Here is a 22120-nt window from a genome sequence, read left to right as displayed (position 1 = left end):
GTCCTAGACACTGAATGAAGCCAGTCTTTGTAATTTGCCTTCAGTTCACAAAGAATAAAAGTTAGACACAGTAGGGAGTTGTTCTTGAAAATCAGGATTCGCCTAATTCAGACCATCTGGCCGGATGCCAAGTGTTGCTACACTAACTTTGTCATATTTGTTGAAACTGACCCCGTGTTCAAGTAGAACTACATGAAGCAGGTAATTAAAAAAAAAAAATCTGTCTCCTCAGCTAAAAGTAGCCCCCTTCCCTGTTTGTTAGTACGCTTAGAGTGGTAGCAAATAGCAATACATACCTGATGTTTCCGTTCATAATTAAAAACCAGTCTTCATTCTAGCAGAAGAAGTGAGCTCACTAACCTCTCATATACATCGAAGTGAAATCGCGGTCAACCCGCAATAAATTTCTAATGCGTTTAATGTTTCAAATTACCATAACAGAAATTATTAAACTTGTTAAGTTTGACAGGACTAAATGGCACGATAATTATCATAATCATGATGCACACCCATGTTGATAGCTGACTATGCAATTCGCTAAGATAGGGATACAGGCAGCCTATAATAATGTGTCCTGCTACTGGCACTTACCAGGACCTCTTGCTGATGCTGTCTGTCCCTCATCATGACCAGGCTGTGGATGCTCAGGCTCAGCTTCTTCTTGCTGGTCCTCTACACTCTGGCTAAGTGAAGCAGTGATGCTGGCTGTTGCACTGCAACCGTACATTTTACTGCATCAGTTTCGAGAGACTTTTTTTTTTTTGAGAGCCCTCTTTTCTTTTAATTTTTCCCATCCACCTTTTAGTAGGGAGGTTAAGCCCAAAAAATAGGCCTTTGACTTCCAGTCATGATGCAAAGGTCCCCTTTGGTATGGAAGTACCTTAGGGTCATACAAATAAATTTATCCTAAGACACAAGTGAGATCACACTTTGTATCAGAAATATACAGGTTTTTTAAAAAATGGCCGCCAATGCGCTGAAAATACTCTAGAGCCCATATCTTTGCTTCTGTTATCGCTATAATGACAAATTTGGTGTCAAAGTGTAAATTTTTTGGGTCAAGGAATCCAATAAAATTGGTTTCAAGTTTAAAAAAACAAAAATGTTCACATAAACATTGTGTCATCAGAGTGACTTTACTTATCTTTTCCTTCAAAAACTTTAATTTTGTATTTAAGCAGTGCAGCTACTTCTGTACATTACATTTGTCCTAAGTTGCATGAGATTTCGACCAGTCAGGAGTAGCCTATAGCAAATCAGTTCCTGCAACAACACATCCCATCTGCACCAGGAGCTGTGACAGCTGTTGAAGGTCAGAGGTGACAGGTTAACACTTTGAGGTTTGTATGACTTTATCATTAAATAGAAAAATGTGTTAGATAACTAATAACTAGCTAGCTAGTAACTAGTTAGCTTCATTATAACTAGGTCGCTAGTAACTAGTTAGCTTCATCATAACTAGCTAGTGACTAGTTAGCGTCATTTTTGTTGAAGCAAGCACATAGCCTACATGTTGCTAGCTAGTTAGTTAGCTTCATTATTTGATAGATTTTTACTCTTGCGAATGCTTGTTAATGCTCATATTATCTATCTTATGATGTTAAAGCAACTTCATTTCTTTTTTCAGATTAGCCATAATGGAATGCCGTGACTGGAGTTTATGCTTCCTATGTCAGTCCGCCCTAAAGATTGAAAAAACTGAGAAACAATCCTGAAAGATTGAAATCATGTTACAAAGAAGCTTTAGATAACATCCAGGAGCTGAATGCATTAGGGGATCTGCCTGAGTTTATAGTGGACATTAGTGGTGGTAGTCAGGATGTAGTTCAGCTGATGATTCAAAATCCTATGGTGTGGCACAAAAGCTGCAGAAATGCGATTGATAAACGAAAAGTTGAGAGAGCAAGAAAAAGAAAAAAGCATGAAGAGTCTGTGAGCCCAGTAAAAACACAGCGCATGAGTGACAAGTCCACCACACTTGCTTTACCCAGACCCTCAACATCATCATGTGAACCATTCGATAAACCGTGTCTCTTCTGTGGTGAAGTGGGCAAAAAAAAGGAACTGAGGAGGGCTGCCACCCTTGGCTTGGATAGAAAAGTGAAAGAATGTGCTCAGGTGGTGGGTGACAGGCATCTATTGGCTGAACTAGCTGCTGGTGACATGGTTGCTATTAATGCTGTTTATCATTGTGCATGCCTGACTAGGCTCTACGGAGGGGGCCCTTGTTCCCATGAGAGAACAGGGCGTGCGCATCCTCAACTATTTCGACGACTGGCTCATATTAGCACACTCTCGAGATCACTTATGCGAACACAGGGACCTCGTGCTCAAGCACCTCAGCCAGTTGGGTCTTCTGGTCAACTGGGAGAAGAGCAAACTCGCCCCCATGCAGAGGATCTCTTTTCTCGGTATGGAATTGGATTCGGTCGCACAGACAGCGCACCTCACAGAGCAACGCGCTCAGTCGGTGCTGAACTGCTTGAAGTCAAGTCAAGTCAAGTCAAGTCATCTTCATTTATATAGCGCTTTTAACAATGTAGATTGTTTCAAAGCAGCTTTACAGAGATAAGCGTATAATTTAAGGTAACAGAGATTGTTTTGGCTTTATAGCGGTTCTTTAATGAAGTTATTTTCCATCTAAAGTTAGTTTTGATTGATTCGCTTCCGTCGCAACGATCATTTGTTATTAAATTAGGGGCCGCTAAGACGACACCATTCTCTCTACACAGAATTTAAACGCGAACCTGTGAGAAACCACCTTTGAACACCTTCAAAGGCAGGACGGCGGTCCCACTGAAATTTTTTCAGAGGCTCCTGGGGCATATGGCAGCGGCAGCAGCCCTAACTCCGCTCGGGCTGCTCCATATGAGGTCGCTTCAGCACTGGATTCATGGCCGAGTCCCGAGATGGGTGTGGAATCACGGCACTCACCGGGTGACAATCACACCGGCGTGCCGCCAGACCTTCAGCCCGTGGTCAGACCCCTCATTCCTAACTCCCTCGAAGAAAGTGGCTTCCGCATCGTTCCCCTTCCATAGAAAGTGCACGGTTTCCCAGTGTTATCCAATAATCTCGCTGTATGGGTTATCACGGAACAACAGTGACAGATACGCTCTGTGTAAGCCCTTTCCTATCGTCCATCCAGGCAAGAAAGGGTACAGGCTTACACCGGGCACTGGATGGGGTGCAGCAGCTGTGGCTCTTTGGTAGGGATTCGTATCAGTCGGTCACGACATACGTCGAGAGTGACCGACCGATAAGGGAACGTCTCAATTACATATGGTAACCCTCGTTCCCTGAGGCAGGGAATGGAGACGTACATCCCATCGTCACATCTGCTGCTGCCCGTCGGGGCGGCCAGCTTACCAGGCTTGGCTCCTCAGAAAAAAAGGAGCTCACCTCGCACCTGCTGCTCATTATATACCTGCGCTGCGAGGCTTAACAGCTGATGCAAATGACTGCATGCCAATGTGTTTTGGCTCATTTTAGTTTTACTCGAAGTAGATTGGCCTCTCTCGCGAGATTCCTATCAGTCAGTCACGACGTACGTCTCCGTTCCCTCCCTCAGGGGAGGGTTACCATATGTAACTGAGACGTTTCGCCATTTGGCTGTAAAGAATGTTTACTTGTACAGAAGGTTACTAACGTTTACTCTATTGAAGGTTGGCTTTTTGATAACAGACTGCACACTAGGGTCATCTTTATTCCTTGTGTTGTGAGGACTTTGTGGACAATAAATCTCACATTTGGTTAATTGATTTTGTGTGAATGTACCCTATGTTGCACCCTGACCCCAGTCCACCTAGGGCAGGGTTATTCAATTCAATCATCTCCATCTGGCCCAAAGGCACTCCAACCTCCCTCCGCCTCTTTTCCTGTCGGTGTGGCTACATTTTCCTGGCCGTAGTAGCGTGTGCAGCTGTACGTCTATACGCACTGTGCGTACCATGAGCGCTCCGACTAACCTGAGAAACGTTTTCAGTCTGAATATTTCAGCAGTTATTATGTGTGTCCCGTATTTCTGTCGACTGAACCAGCGATACTAGTCATTTGTGAATGGTGCAAATCTTTTGTTCTATCTTTGGTTCAGTTATTTCCTTTCCATGAATTGGCCAAATGCGCTTGCATAATGGTCTGAAACGATTCAGATTCGTTCGGACCGCTCTGTCACTGAATCATCTGAAGCTGTTTCTCGGTCAGTAACAACAAATATAGAACAAATAGCGCTGTTTTCAGTTTACTTTCAGTTCAACTCGCAGTTTAGTTTACTTTGAACTGCGCAGCACTGCCCAGTGGATAACGGAACGCAAGCTTAAAAGAGTTGCGTTTACTCCCAGTTCTGGACACTATTATTAAACAGCATTGCGACATCCAGCGAGAAGTTGTTCAATTCGTCACACCTCTGTTACAGACCACAAATCACTCGATGATTTAACTAGTTTTAAATCAGATGAAGCAGCCTCAACATTCCCAACACAACTGATGAGGTAAACAGCAGAAACATTGTGCCATGAACGAAGTTAAAAGACTTTAAATCCCCTAATCACCACCTTTACAAACATTTACCATGAATGTACTGTTGTAATTTACTATGGTTTGGGCAGAAATATGGAATATTTATACTGAATACTATCTTATAGTCATTTATATTGCAGTAGATTAATTAGGTGGGTAGAGGAATATACAATTCATTTTGTGTATATTTGTTTACCTGTGTTTAGGGATTTTGTTATACAGTGGTAGTGAGTGAGTAGCCATGCATGGTTTTACCTGTGGTTATCACGTCTCACTGTCAGAATATTTTCATTTAAGCCTATAATAATTATAAATAAAATAATTCTTACCAATACCTATGATCTTTTATAATTCATATTTTTGTACATAGCTGTAAATAAGTTATTTATGAAAGACTCATAAATCTGCATACTGTTGGGTACCACATTTCCAAGTAAATACAATACTTTTTTAGGTTTACTTTAGCTTATTTATTGATACTGTTATTATTCAATAGGTAATAAATAATGTTTCAATAAATAAGCTTAACCACCGTCCCTCCTCAACATTCCGATTTAATAATCCGGCCCTCGAATGAAGCTAATTGAATAGCTCTGACCTATTCAAGCTTAACTTTTTACTTTATTTCACTTTATTTAATTCACTTCATATAGTATAGCAGTACATAAATCAAGTCTCAACTCTTGTTTAAGACATTGTGCATATGCAAAAAATATGCTTAATCCAATATGGAATGGTAATGCTTGATTTCTCTGATTTGAGGTACAGTGGATAACTTTGGTTATACCAGCTATAATCCTCTAGATAGAAAGGTCATCTTGGACTTAAATTGAAGCTTATAAACTTGGGAAGTTTTTCATGTACATTTGAGGCAGTGATATATATAATAAAATGCTTGAAAATGATCACTTTTGATGACAATTTGTCAGGCGGCCAGATATTTTTTTTTGTCTTTTGGGGTATTTTGAGGGTGATATTTGACAGCAAAAAGGCAGCAATCCCCAGAATCTTTTTCTGCTAGTTTCCCCTATGTGTCAGGATACACCATGCAAATTTGTAGGGTTATATGGCCATTTATGTAGCTGCAGTACCTTAATATTCACAATTACATCATTCCGCCAAAAGCTTTTCCCAAAAAGGGTGTTTTTTGGCCCCTGAGACCAAACGGGGCCGAGTTGGGGGTGATCGTTATCAACTTGTGATGGCCCAAGGTATAAGACAATAGGAAATAATAGTGAAAAAAAGGTAGCAAAAAACATCCTGAGGAGTGGACCTGGCTCCTGGCCTAGATGAGGTCTTGTATGTTCCTGCCCTGAATACCAACAGTCATCCTCATCCAGCCTCCCGTCCTCTCATCAGTGTAATTGAAGAAGGCTACCAGTGGTTAGAGAGAGTCAGAAACATTCTCGTGAAAGAGAACCTTGAAGCCGGAGAATGGATCTCATGGGCTGCATATTATGCCAGCATCACAGAGGCTACTTCACCTCCCCCATCCAAATCATACATGTTGTGTTTGGCATGCGTTTTTTGATAAAAAAATTGCATACTTCACCTCCAATTGTCATGGTAAGGACAACATTATTGTTTTTTAGTCTTGGAACCTATTGTTTTGGACTCCTTGACCCCAAAAATGTACACGTTGATACCAATTTTTTCATTATAGATATAACAGAAGCAAAGATATAGGCCTCTCAAGTATGGTTGGCGGCTATTTTTAAAAAATGTGCGTATATAAGATACAAAATGTGATCTCACTTGTGTCTTAGGATAAATTTATTTCTATGGCCCTAAGGTACTTCCATACCAAAGGGGACCTTTGCATCATGACTTGAAGTCAAAAGTCACTTAACCTCCCTACTATTTCTCCTTACGTTTTCTGCTAGCCATTCTGCCGGCGATTTGACACGATTTTGATGCAACTGCGCGGCCGGGGACCAAACACAAACTGGCTAGTAGGCCTACTCTTCAATTTTTTTTATTTTTTAGCGCAATTTTCCACCGGACAAAATTGCGATTGTTAACTCATGATTTCTGTTCTGTCTGTGCGCACCAATCTTGCACTTCTATCTACTCCTCAACCAGACCACCTAGAGACTTCGGGTTTTCGGCATTATGTTAAGGAAGGTCTAATCTCGGGAACGCACAAGAAAAATTCAGGAAAAGATTTACTATCTCTTAGTGTTGTGATCCCATGAGGTCAGAAAATTGCGCTAAAACACTCAACGAGTTTTTATTACTTGTTTTTTACACGTTGCATATAAGAGATCATATTAGTGCCCCTGCTGTTGGCTGTTCATATTGCTTTATTAGACTTTTTTTTTTGTGCCGACGGCCCTTGGTTGGACGGCTGTTCTGGACTTTTACCGAACGCACAGATTGTCAGTCCGGCCCTGTCAGTCAGTCTGTAAATGCTTCATCAATAACTGTTGATAGTTGAATACCCTTGACTTCAGTCATGTACAGTTTCTCTTCTTTCTCTCATGTTTCCTGCAGTGATTGTGAGTATTGTTGGGATCGCCGTTTTGCTGCTCCTACTGTGATTCTTCTTCAGATCATCTGTGCAAGAAGAGCTGGTGAGTTTTGAGCCACACACAATCTGATGATTCACACTCATCTGATCTGGAACAATCTGCAATCATGATAAAAACACATACGAGAGGTCAGTCAATGCTTTTATTTTGCAGGGAGGAAGGACTCGAAGCACCCAGAGGAAATAGAGATGCCGACAATATTAGAATAAAATACTGATGAGTTTAGAGCCAATCTGCAGCAATATTTACAATAGCAAAAACTTACAGAGGATTGTTCATTGTTTTATTTTCTTCTTCTCAGAAAACAGAGAAAAAACTGATGATATAATCAAGTTTAATCAAGTTTACATTAAAATGTGTATTTACATTTAAAAAGCCAGATTTATTTTCATATTTAGTGATTTTATGGATATATTTTCCTACAGTGTTGAAAGTAATTCTCTTGCGCTTCATATGTAAACTGCTTTAAATATAATATTAATACAGTAATGGACAGACTCAGACTGTATAATCTCTCTCTGTTCTGTGTGATGGAGCTGATTTGAGGATTCTTGGATCTTGTCTGTTCATTCCTGGTTTTAGCATCTTTTTTCATTTTGAATGATTGCTATAATTTTCTTAATAAACCTCTGCAGTTGTGTTTAATAAGTCTCCTTTCTTGAGATGTTTGTTCCCCTGAAGCAAGTTGTAGTTGAGAAGCCGCTTCAATAACCGAGAGCTAGATATTGGGTCTTAAACACCTCACGACACCCTGAAGGACCCACTGAGAGGTCAGACTTGAAGCACTGTTCCTGAGATGCTCTTCTTGGTGGTTAACTGTAAGCAGCAGACAGATCCAGCAAGAGGAGAACTGAGGATTCGGAGGCTCCTCTTGCCAGTCTCAGAGCTTCAATAACCGAGAGCAGGGCCGTCTCAGTTTAGTGGCGCTTCTGAAGCCAGACTGGTTGTTGTCCAGGAGGATGTTCTGTGTGAGAAATGTAGATAGTTGGTCGAAAACGACTCGTTCAAGTGTTTTAGCAAAGTGGTCCAGAAGTTCAGGGAGGCGGAAGTTAAATCAGTGGTGCTTGAGAAATACATCCCAGATCTTCCAGAGCATTTGTAGTGTTGATAAAGGAGTCTGGATCTGATATATTTCTCAAGGCTGGAGAGAGTAAAGCAGAACGTTATAATCCATGTGTAGAAACTCCCTGAAGACAGTTAATATCTGCTTTACAGACGCTCATGTGCAAATGCAGGTTTATTTTACCAAGCTGATGCTAATAATTACTTTACAATAGTTTTAAAAACTGTTTTATAATTCAGGAAACTGCTAAAATAAGGAAGGGAGACTAACAGTAATGCTCTCGTGTGCAAAAGAATATCTTATAAACTGTGTTCAGAGCAGATGTGTGTTGAGATAGTGCGGTTCACAATACGCATGTAAAGCAGCACTTCACTGTGGCATCGTGTCTCTATACAGCAACTCTAGCAGGATTTAATCACTCAGTTGATCAGGACAGAGGAAGTTAATAACCACAGGAGGAGCTGATGATGATTAAAGGAGGAGCTGTAACTATATGTGGCCTGGTATGTGAGTTAGTGACAACACCGGACACAGGATGAAAAATCTATACTTGAAACTGTGCAGCGTTAATTATGGAAAATTTGGGAAATTAGAGTAGAAAAGCTTGTGTACAGTGATTGTAATCATTAAAGTTTGTTTCTCACATCAAAATGAGTCTTTCTATCTCTCTTGTTCTCAGTCACAACATTATACAAATCAAATACAAAAACTGGCTAACATAGACAACGGTAGCAGCCTCTCATTCTAGACAAATAATGATAACATTTATCAGCACAGAAGACCAAATAAAGCTGCTTATGTTACATGAAAAATACAGGGAAATGAAATTATTTACAAAACAGAAACCGCATGACACACACACACACACACATCAAGAATCAGTGTACGAGTCTCAACAACAGCGACAATCAACAAAATATTCAGATAAACAAATCATCTTGGACCATCACAAAACAAGCTACTAAACAAATCACAAGAACTACAGCAACAAATGAAAATCATTTGAGACATTTCATCTGCATAATTTATTCATGCCGCAATGCATGCTGGGAGTCTTTGATTGGTGGTTGCCATCAAATCATTCACAGACATAATCATAATCTGTTTAAATTAAACATTGCCCTTACCTTTCAGATTAGGGATGTCTGATGTCGATTCAGGGTCCTCGGCGGAGCACACACACACACCCGCGCACAGACACACACACGCGCACACACACGGCGGAGCCTCGAACCAGATCAATCTGGAGTTCGAATGCACTGGGCGATCGCTAGCATTAATATTTCATTACTAAATTCATGAAATAATAATAGGGAAAATTACTCTGAGACTTGTTTAACAAGTTTTACGAATCACCACAACATGACTTTGTTTTATTAAAAAGATTCAGAATATTAAACACATGAGAGTCTTCACCCGAGTTGTGGACCCGAAAAAACCCTCTTTTTTGGGCCGCCTTCTATCTATGGGCTGTCATCTTAGTACAGTTAATTCCCTTATAAGGTAAAGCTTGGGACTTATCCGAGTCCCTTCACTAACATAAGCTTGTGAAAGCAAATTTTCAGATTATCTACAGATCTTATCACCCTTATCTTATGCAGCACACACACCAAAAGCTCTGGAAAGTTCCCCTGTTCCAGCCCCTTTGACCTCTCTTCGGCTTCACACCTTTTCTATCTGTGAATCAAGAGATGCTCCAAGTTCTCTTCAAAAACACATGTGGTTTTAACACCCTTACACATGTCATGTAGCGATAGCTACACACACACACTCTCTTCCTATGACCCTTAAAGGGATAGTTCACCCAAAAATGAAAATTCTGTCATCATTTACTCTCCCTCAAGTTGTTCCAAACCTGTATGACTTTCTTTCTTCTGCTGAACACAAAAGATGATATTTTGAAGAAAGTCGGTAACCAAACGACTGATGGACCCCATTGACTTCCATAGTAGGAAAAAAATATATACTATGTATGTCAGTGGGGACCAGCAACTGTTTAATTACCAACCTTCTTTAAAATATCATCTTTTGTGTTTAGCAGAAGAAAGGAAATCATACAGGTTTGGAACAACTTGAGGGAGAGTAAATGAGGACAGAATTTTAATTTTTGGGTGAACTATCCCTTTAAGTTCGCAGGCCAAGCTCAAACTAGGCTTTAGGTTGAGCTCGCCCTGCAAATTCAACACATCTTCATTTGAACATTTTATTACATTTCAACCATAAAACTGTATTAGTTGTGTGCAAAGCAGCTGGTATTTGTATCTGTATCTGTATTTGTATTTGTTGAAGGGGGAAAAGTATTTGTATTTGTAATCGAGTAAAATTCAAAGTAGGCGTAAAAATCCATTTTTTTTTTGCATTACACTTCTAATTACCCAGCAAACACAGAACGTTGGCGCAACGTACCTGACCTTCTAACAACGTTTTAACAACATGGCCAAAAGGTTGCTATAACTACGTTGTGTGGTGAAGGTTGTTACAGCGTTGTCACAACGTTGACATTGAACCACCGTTCAGGGCCATTGCTTAAGGTTGTGCCTAGGGTGACTGGACAACCACTGGACTACATAATGTACTCGTCACTGCCCTGAAGCGCGAAAATCAGCCTTTTAAATCCCAACCACCTGTTGGGCTCATTGTGTTGTCTCGTTCTTCATCGAGCAAGGATACGTGAGTATTGCGTTTAGCCTACCTCAGCTATCAAACACAACCTACAACTTTAATTTCTAATGTGATTAATGTAGCCTCGCTTGCACTGTTTAGTTTTTCATTCGATTTTTCCGCTATTTAGTCTCATTCGTTTCTTTGCTCCTCTATCGTCCGTCTTTCGGCTACTGTCTACCATACAGACCCGGTTTTGTTCATTAAATGTTCTGATCTGCCTTTGCTTTTTATGTTTTATTTATTATACTTAAAATAAATTTGTATATTCGTTTTTTCTTTATTTTTCACAAATGTATTACTTTTGGAAGTGCAAAATGATGCAGTTTTAATAAAGTTGAATTAACGAAACCTGTCATTTTTACTCTTCGAAGAGTTTGATCAAAGTGTACACTTGCAGGTGTTGATAGCCCCATTAAATAATAATATAGGTAAACAATAAACGATAAAAAGTATATAATTATCTAACAAAATTCTAAATGGGGGATATAGCAGCATATAAAAATATTGCCAGAACGTCGTCTCTCAGTTGCTGAATGTCGCGCAACAACGTTGCTACAGCCCTGTCGTGTCTTACAATTCTACATTGTTACAATGTTGCCAGCACGTAGACAGCGACGTTGCCATAGCAGAAATGCAACGCGCCAGAGACGTTGCCACAACGTAAATGTGTTTGCTGGGAATTTACGTCATAGTGTAAGTATTCTTTAATTATATCCATTATAATTAGGGTTGGGAATCGTAAGAAATTTTCCGGTTCCGGTTCCGATTCCGGTTCCGCCAAACGATTCCGGTTCCGGTTCCGGTTCCCATTCAATAAAAATTATTAAAACAACTAATAAAAAAATAGTAGTAAGTGAAAAATCCACAATCCTTTTTGTGTTTATTTCTTATACTTGTCAAATGAGTTTAACAGACTGGTAATGTCAACAAATTCAACATATTATTAAGCAATTTTTGCAAAAAAATAATATTTTTTCTGAAGGAAAATAAAAATGTCTGCATTCTCTAGAATAATTTGGGACCTCTCCTAGCTTATTGTATTTCCAGCAGTGGAGAATACCCTCTCAGAACGGGGTAGAATATGCTTGAATGTAAGATGTGTGTAGAACAGATTATTTTTAAAATCGTTGTGAATGATTGATTCATAAAGACTTTACTTGTTTCATTACTGGATAAATCAGCGCTCTAGCAGTTAATAAACAGAACTGCATGCGTCTTGGGGAAGAACATTGTAGCCGGAGCTACTTCTCTCTATTTATGTCTATGGCGAGTCACGCAGGCACTGTGCTCCTCCGCAGCGGCTGCGATTCGCCAGTCTAAAGTATAGTCCGAGTATAAACGCTTATTGCAGGCTTAACGTAGTAATTCAGGATAAGACAAAAACACGGTTTGAAAAAAAGGCATTCATGATGCACTCGCTCATTCTATACATTTTGTAAATTCTGAACACAAATAAGTTACGGACTGCGTCTTTATGAATGTTTTGAAGCATCAGATGTAATCGATACACTCGTTATCTGAAGGCAGCGGCTTTCAAAAGGTGATTTACAATATTTTGGTTGCTACCGTAGACATCAGTGTTTATACTCGAATTATAAACTTTTATCTCAGTACTTCTGTGATCATTTGAATATTTGTAACAGAAATATCGATACTGTGTGATTGTAAAGCCGTTTCATATTGACAACTGCTGTCTCTGGGTCAACAACAGCGCAAACAGATTTGAATGTTCAGGGGTGAGGTTTTTGTAATTTAGGAATAAGATCACGTGGGTGTTTGAATCGAGATCTTTTAAAGATTAATCGTGCAGCTCTGACTGTCTTTAATTCTCTCTCTCTCTCTCGCTCTCTCTATGCGTTGATATTTGACGCAAAACGTATTTGAGTAGCGCGGCTTTTCAGTGCATTCATTACTATTTTAATATGAGGTGAGACGTCGCTATTAAAGGATAAGCTTCCAGCACTTCCCCCACCAGAACCGTTTTCGGAACCGAAACCTAGGAATTTCACACGGTTCCGGTATTTTTTCAAAAACAGTACCGGTTCTGGATAAGAACCGGTTCTCGGTTCCCAACCCTAATTATAATTATTATGGATTTGCAATATTGGTTGATGTTTTTCCATAAATCCAGCAATGAACATGTAACAAGGAACGTCCTGAAAAGAAAAGAAAATAACATAACAGCCATTACCTCATCCATGGTTAAACCATTAGCGTAGCCAGGAATCACAATGTAGGTGAGCCCAGAGAAAATCAGGTGGGCACAGCCTAAAATGCATCTGTTATCAAAATAGGCCAACACAACTACACCTGCATGAATACACCACAGTTTAAGTTTGTTTCTAGTCAAATTGACTTTTTCCTTACTACCAACAGAACTCCAGGGATCTCAGCCTCCCTTCTTTGGGAGACTTTGAAAGCATACATTAGAAGTGAAATTATTTCATACAGCAGCTATGAGAACAAACAAAGGAAAAAAAATTAAAGGAATTGAGGTTACGAATCTCCCAGCTTGGTAATATTTATGCTTCCTCCCCATCCCCTAACATATATAAGGATCATCTCTCTCTTCAGGCTGAGTTTGATGTTCTTTCTACTAAAGAGGTTGAGGAGCTCTTATTTAAGGCTAAATATTGTTATTATGAATCTGGGGATAAGGCGACCAAACTTTTGGCCCATCAGCTTCGACAGGCTTCCTCTTCTCAGCAGATTCCACAAATTCATACTCCTTCTGGCGTCACAGCCGATCCTAAAACAATTAATGATCAGTTTAAACGGTTTTACTCCTCTCTATATACTTCTGAGGTTGGGTCTGATCTGTCAGTCCTGGATAGTTTTTTTGACTCACTGGAGTTGGTTAGGGTAGATGCTGATACTGCTGTGCAGTTAGAGGGCCCAATCACCATAGATGACCTTAAACGGGCAACATTTTCTATGCAGTCTGGAAAATGTCCAGGCCCGGACGGTTTTCCGACCAAGGTTTACAAAACCTTTTTTGACAAATTAGCACCAGTTTTGATAGAAATGTTCAATGAATCTCTTACTCTTTCTAAATTACCTCAGACTCTAAATCAGGCCTCCATATCATTACTCTTAAAAAAGAATAAGGACTTTTATCTGTCGATGTAAAACTTCTGTCCAAATTATTAGCTCTGCGACTGGAATCAGTTTTGCCTTTGATAATCTCTCCTGATCAGACAGGTTTTGTCCAGAACAGACATGGGTTCTTTAATCTCAGACGACTTTTCAATGTTGTTTATAATCCTTCTACGTTAATGGGGCCGGAAGCCGTAATCTCATTAGACGCCGAGAAGGCTTTTGACAGAGTGGAGTGGAACTCAATTTTTTACGCTTTGGAGAAATTTGGTTTTGGTCAGGAGTTCATTTCTTGGATTAAGTTGCTCTATTCATCTCTTGTGGCTTCAGTCAGAACTAATGACACCCATTCAGATTATTTCCCTTTGCACCGCTCCACTCGTCAGGGCTGTCCTCTGAGTCCTCTTTTATTTGCTGTTGCTATTGAACCTCTGGCTATTGCGCTTCGTTCAGAGCCACGCATCACTGGAATAACAAGATATGGTCTTGAACAGAAGGTCTCCCTCTATGCCGATGACTTATTACTATATGTGTCCAATCTCTCTGTCTCAGTTCCAGCTGCCCTTGACATCCTTAGTTCATTTGGTCAGATTTCATAATTGTTCCATTTGGCTTTAAATACCTTGGTATTCAGATTAGAGACCGATTTGAAGATTTGTTTGATTATAATTTTGCCCCTTTGTTATATCAGATACGGATGGACTTTCCCTTGTGGCCAGGGTTAATTCGGTTAAGATGAATATTCTCCCCAAATTGTCTTATCTCTTCCAGTGCATACCTGTCTTTCTCCCTCAGTCTTTTTTTCACAAATTAGACAAATCAATCACCGAGTTTATATGGAGCAGGAAGGTCCCTCGTATGCGAAAGGAGCTGTTGCAGAGACCTAAGACCCTTGGGGGCTTGGCCCTTCCTAACTTGAGGTTTTATTACTAGGCTTCCATCCTTAGAGTAATTCAGCTTTGGATTTCTCTGGAGGGGGCACCAGTTCCTCCTACATGATTGAGTATGGAGATGTTTTCTGTTAAACCTGCTTCGTTGACTGCTCTCATCCACGCTCCTCTTAGCTTTTCTCCCTCCCCTTTTTGCAATAATATTTTAGTGGTCTGACTATGGCATCAAGGCATTTAGGGACTTGTATATTGCTGGTACATTTGCATCCTCCCAGCAACTCTCCGAGAAATTCCATTTGCCTAGACAGCATTTTTTTAGATATCTTCAAGTTTGTAGTTTCATCCGCAATCTTAGCCCCAATTTCCCAAATCTCCCAGCGGTCTCTCTAATTGACTCCTTATTAACCCCATTGCCTACCATTAAGGGTGCTATTTCACGTTTATACAATCTTATCTATTCTTTGCAGCTTACCCCGCAGCATTAAATTAAAACCCAATGGAAGGAGGATCTAGGGGAGGGGATCTCGGAGGAGCTGTGGGATGCCATTTTGCGTCGGGTTCACTCCTCATCTATTTGTGCTAGACATGGTCTGACCCAGTGCAAAATTCTATATAAATATATATAAATATTTATAAATAAATAAAAGTTTACCTCTTAGTGTGTGTGTGTGTGTGTGTGTGTGTGTGTGCGCATGTGCGTGTGCGTGTAGCAGAGACTGTGTGCGTCAGAGAGAGCTTACACTGATATTGATGTTGGTCTCGGTTCGGGTCGGGTTCGGGCTGATAAATTGCAGACGTTGTCGGGCTGGGGCCGGGTTAGGGCTTGAACACCACTAGCCAAGGCCGGGTTAGGGCTTGAGAAAACTATGCGAGTTGGATTGAGTTTGTGTGTGTGTGTGTGAGTGTTTGCCACATTGAGAATGGATCACCCCTTCATTTGTGTGTATGTATGATATGCATTGTTTTGGAACTATTGATTTTTTTTGACAAATGTATATTTTTTTTAAATGCTCTGAATTACAGTTTTTCCCATTCATTAGGGTTAGGGTTAGGGTTAGGGTCACACCATTTCTGTCCACGAAGGCTAGATTAAGGAGTTTTTTTTCCACCCACTTAACATTGTAGAATCAAGTCAATTTTTCTTGTGTGTGTTCAGGTGGCAAACTTAGGAAAAGTAGCCAAGTCTTGTACCGCTCAGATTAATTTTGCCCACATTTGTCCCTAATATGGTTTTAATTGGACATTTGAAATTTCAGTGAAACTTAAGGTGTGTGAAAACCCCGTACACGTCCATACACTTGAGATGCACAGAGATGATCAGATACAGGACATTTCTGATTACACACACTAGATGTGTTCAGAGATGTCCAGTATACCAGCAATTGCTGATGTTGTAATGTTTAAATCCTGGTAAGCATGAGGCCAAGAAAGTTCTCAGTTCTTATAGATTTATTAAAATCCTAAATCAATCCAACAGTGCCAGATGTTACATAATGGTCAGCATGTACAACACACTTCAACTCTTACTCTACACTTTTTATAGGTGACAACATGTGGACTACAGCGCCAACTCCTTACTGATACACAAACACTACATTCTCCCATTACTTAAAGGATAATTCCGGTATTCAGCACTTTGAGTCTCTTTTCTGGTTTGTTTTGGATGAACTAGAGTGGTGGACACATAAATGTTGAGGATGGGTCCTTTCTCGACTCTTTGACTCGTTTTGAATCGCCTTTGACCGCTTCAGAGCGGCTGTCTATGGGCATGCATGAACATGTCTTAAAACAGCCCTTAACGTTTGTTTTCAAAACTGTTCAACTCACCGAGTGGTTAGTGGTGTTCGTTGATGATTAAAAACAAATATATCGGCACAATGTATGATTTCAATCCGTGTTATTTGCTATAGTGGAACTATTTTTTCAGATACCTCACAACCATGTATAAACTTCCGCTCGATATTTGAGTCTGAAGCGCAGTAATATCAACGAGCAATGAGTCCTCCAACAGAAATCAATGGGATTTTACAAAATGCCAAATAAAACACGACAGAAACTGTATTTCGCTATGCTACTTGTTTTGGAACATCAACATCATTACATAAATATATAAATCATAGAGGTTGAAGATGGCGCCGGTGTGTGCGGCTTGCCGTCTACCCATTGCATTACTTGTTATGTTTTTTATTGACAGCCAGATATCAATATCTCAATATTTTCAAACCACCCAAAACCACTCAAAACCAGGACCAGACCCCTCCAAAACCACTAAAACCTAACCCAAACCATCCAAAACCACTCAAAACCAGGACCAGACCCCTCCAAAACCACTAAAACCTAACCCAAACCACCCAAAACCAGGACCAGACCCCTCCAAAACTACTAAAACCTAACCCAAACCACCCAAAACCAGGACCAGACCCCTCCAAAACCACTAAAACCTAACCCAAACCACTCAAAACCAGGACCAGACCCCTCCAAAACCACTAAAACCTAACCCAAACCACCCAAAACCAGGACCAGACCCCTCCAAAACCACTAAAACCTAACCCAAACCACTCAAAACCAGGACCAGACCCCTCCAAAACCACTAAAACATAACCCAAACCATCCAAAACCACTCAAAACCAGGACCAGACCCCTCCAAAACCACTAAAACCTAACCCAAACCACTCAAAACCACTCAAAACCAGGACCAGACCCCTCCAAAACCACTAAAACCTAACCCAAACCACTCAAAACCAGGACCAGACCCCTCCAAAACCACTAAAACCTAACCCAAACCACTCAAAACCACTCAAAACCAGGACCAGACCCCTCCAAAACCACTAAAACCTAACCCAAACCACTCAAAACCACTCAAAACCAGGACCAGACCCCTCCAAAACCACTAAAACCTAGAATTTCAGGGTCCTACAACATTCCGTCTCCTTATGGATGTGTGACCATTTTGTTATTTTTTTTAACACTAAAACATGTATTAACCCACCTCTACTGTACTAAGCACACTCAACTGGACACGTTCCACTAATTTTCAAGTGATTTCAGTGGTTAATAAAAAATTAACATGAATTAAAAATATATAATGAAGTAAACTACTTATTATGATTTAATCAATGGAAAAGCACAAATTATAATATTATAAAATAAAAGAAAATATTTCAAAAAATTCAAAATGTTATAAATGCATGAATGTTATATTTATATATATTTTATAATTATATGTTATTTTCATAAGTGTTTGAAACACGTATAATAAATAACTTTTGCTTGCCCACTAGAGGGAGACACAACATAAGGATGGAAACTATGAATGGCATTAATCTCACTGATCTAGTTCATTTTTATAACTTATGGTGTACTGACAGAATTGTTTTATACAATTAGTGTACATAGAATCTGTGAAATGCTTATGGATTATTAAATGTTATAACATATATATATATATATACACATATGTTATATTTATAAGTATTTATACCATATATGGTGCACTTATTATAAATGTTGTAAACACTGATTTATTTTTCACACAGGTATAGGATTCACACAGGTAAAGTAATCAACAGGTTTATTTGCAGAAGTATGTGATCGCAGCGATGGAAGCAGGAGAGTAACTGATGAATACAGTGTTCAGGATAGATGTCTGTTCTGAAATGGAGATCGAGGCAATGACTGAAGACGGATGAAGGAAGCAGAGATGACTGAAGACAAGTTGTTCAGGTAGGTATCGTGCAGGTAAGGAGTCAGGTAAGTGCATGCAGGTGAGGGCCAGAGAAAATGATGGGAAATGTAGTGAGGAGGTGGTGACTAGCTGGTGACCGTGACAAAGTGCACCATAAGTGAGTAAAAACCCTCACCATTTATCCGGGCTTGGGACCGGCACTGACATCGCACTACTTTGTGTAATGTCAGAGGCTGAGGGGTTGGATTTTTTAGTTTTTTTTTCGTTTTTTGTTTTTATTATTATTATTTTTTTAACACGAGCCCATCATATTATCACTATAGAAAAGTTTGGTAGTAAATTAAATATAAATAAATAAAAATGTAACTTTAAAAATAAATATTTTTGTAAAAATTAAACATAAATACACATACTACCACTAAAAACATTTTTAAAAAAATACACAACTACAAAATATGGGCTAACTTTACATATAAAAGAGTGAAGTGAACTTTTGAACAAAAGAAATGGACTGGGGCGTACTCGTCCAGCCACTCGAGACCTAACCCCTCCCCACGGCACGATTTACGACTCACCCCACAGTCAAATACTCCTGATCAACAATCTAAGATTGTGTACAGATCCAAATGACTTAAACAAAGCAATCCAGCGATAGCATTGTAAACTTCCAACAAAATCAGATATAACTAGTTCAATGAGTGGAGCATGTTACTTTTCTAAATCGGATCCTCATCCGGGTTTTATCAGATAGTGCTAGACGAGGAAAGCGCAAAGCTATGCACCTTTAACACGCCATTTGGAAGGCATTGTTTCCTAAGGTTAGCGTTTGGCATCAGCTCAGCCCCAGAAGTATTCCCCAGAACCGAGCAGCAGCTTTCCGACGGGATCGAAGGAGTAGGAGTTGATGATGTAGTAGTATGGGGCCGCACTAAGGAAGAGCACGATGCAAGACTTCGCAGGGTCCTAAATCAAGCACAAAGAACAGGGTTAAAACTGAATAAAAAGAAGTGTCAGTTTGGTGTAAGAGAAATCACATATCTTGGAGAGAGACTGTCTGAATAAGGGGTACAGCCGGACAGAGAACAAATCCAGGTAATTGAGGAAATGCCGGAACCAAGAGACGAGAAAGACCTGCAGAGAGCCTTAGGGTTAGTAAACTACCTGGGGAAATTTGTTCCAAATCTGTCAGCAAACACAAGGTCATTAAGAAGCCTGTGTGAATCAAACACTGAGTGGCAGTGGAAAAGGGAGCATGTTGAAGAGTGGTTGTGGTTGAAGAGCAGTTTGACTAAAGAACCTGTTCTAAAATTCTACGACCTGGATAAGCCACTAAAAGTCTCTACAGATGCATCGAAATCGGGTTTAGGAGCCGTTTTACTCCAGCAACATGACACCGAGTGGTATCCAGTCGCATATGCATCCCGCACTATGACATCTGTGGGAAGAAAGTATGCGCAAATAGAAAAAGAGACTCTAGGTGCAGTGTTTGGCTGTGAGAGATTACATGAGTATGTTTACGGAAGACCAGTCATCCTAGAGACAGATCATAAGCCTCTCATAGCAATATCAAAGAAACCACTTGGAGAAGTGCCACCGCGCATACAAAGACTAATGCTTCGTCTACAGAAGTATGATCTGGCATTTGAATTTAAACCAGGCAAGCACTTAATAGTGGCAGACACCCTGAGCAGGGCTAGCTTGAGTAATAACACAAGCACTACGGAAGAAGATGTGCAGATTCACGTGGACTCTATCAAAGCACAGATGCCAGTGTCAGCTGCAAAGTGGGCTGATATAGCCAATGAAACCATGAAAGATGAACATTTGAGGAGAGTGATAGAAATAATCCACATGCCGGGGGAAGGAGTGTTGGATAACCCATACCAACACTTTAAAGATGAACTGTCGGTGCTAGATGGAGTTCTGCTAAAAGGAACAAAGATTGTCGTGCCTATGTCCATGAGAAAACAGATGTTAAAACTTGTGCATGAGGAACCAAGGAGAAAGGTTGGAATGAATTTATTTCAACTGAAAGACAAAGACTACTTGTTGCTCATGGACTATCATCCCAATTACCCAGAATTTGTGAGGCTGTCAAACACAACAGCAGAGCAAGTGGTTGTGCAAACAAAAGCCATATTTGCACGTCACGGTATTCCAATAACTGTAATAAGCGACAATGGACCACAATTCAAAAGTCAGAGCTTTAAGGACTTTGCAAGAAATTATGGCTTTGAACATTTAACATCAAGTCCCCTTTACCCGCAATCCAATGGCTTAGCGGAGAAAGGAGTGCAGATCATGAAACGCCTGCTAGAAAAAGCCGCTGAGACAGGTGAAGATCCATACCTGGCTGTTCTTAACTACAGAGCATTGGAGAATGGCCTTTCACCGGCGGAAATGCTCATGAATAGGAAACTGCGGACAAAGCTTCCATCAGCGAAGCATCACAAGGTACAGAGTACACTGAACTCTGCGAATGAGAGGCAGGCGAGGCATTACAACAGAACAGCCACACCGCTGAGTCCACTAGCTCAGGAAGAAGTAGTGCGGGTGAGATGTGATGGACTGTGTGAGAGACTACACCCAGGTCATACGAAGTGTTGACAGAACATGGAAAGATAATGAGGCGGAGCAGAAGACTCCTGCTGAAAGTGCCTCAGAGAGACATAAGAATCAAGGAAAGTGACTCACATGACCTGGAAATCTCAAAGCAATGTGAACAATCAAAATGGCAAGGCAAGTTATCAGAGACTGTTAAAGAGAAAGACGTTGAGACTCAGACAGAACATCCAAAAAGACAAATTAAAAGACCACAAAGACTGATAGGAGAAATGTGAAGATGTGTTCAGATAACAGATAAAGGTTTTTTTGTGTGTAAAACCAGGGTAAGCAGAGATTATAAGGGAAGAATTTTGTTAAAGTTTCACATTTAAGTGGAGACAACTAATAATTGTAAATGGTGGAATATAAAGAGTTATTTGTATTATTTTGAAGGAGGATCAAAATATTGTTTGTGTATGAAGTTAAAAAAAGGGAAGATGTATTGATATGTGTTCCATGCTAACTGGGCCACTAGATGGCAGTATAAAGCGGCAGTAAGCCAAGTTCAACACTGTGTGTTATTGAACAGAATAAAAGCGTTCTGATAACAGTACTCGGTGAGTGAGCCTCGTCAATACAATTAGGATACTTTAATATCTCTATTAAGTTCACCACCATTCATTTCAGTTTATAGGCTGTCAGATGAGACCAAACATGGCATAGTTACATATTATAGCACACTAGTACTGTAAATAAACAGCATGTAGTTGAAAGCATATGTCCTGTAAAGCAAATGGTACAGAAGTGTGATTGAGGCGCAAACGACTCCGTCTCTCCCGACAGAACCATCCTGTGCCTGGAGTGTCCCAGCAGTCCTCGATCCGCATATTGATGAAATCCCTGCACTAGATAGGCATTAGCATACTGTGATGATGAAGGCCATTGTGCCACGCTTAATTCACATGTATACCTTTAAAAGGCTTTTTGAAGCACTAGGGCAGTAAAGAGTCCTGCCCATATTTGCTCAGCCCTACACTCCCATCCTACTTAATGCAACTGTAATAGTAGGGATGCTCAGTTTAAGTGATTCTTTAGCCATTTTATCAGATCTTTCATTTCCTGGTATATC

This window comes from Abramis brama, assembly GCF_963993115.1.
Source record: "Abramis brama genome assembly, chromosome: 1".
Taxonomy (NCBI): domain Eukaryota; kingdom Metazoa; phylum Chordata; class Actinopteri; order Cypriniformes; family Leuciscidae; genus Abramis; species Abramis brama.
The sequence above is the reverse complement of the archived record's forward strand: the minus strand, read 5'-3'. Positions refer to the sequence as shown.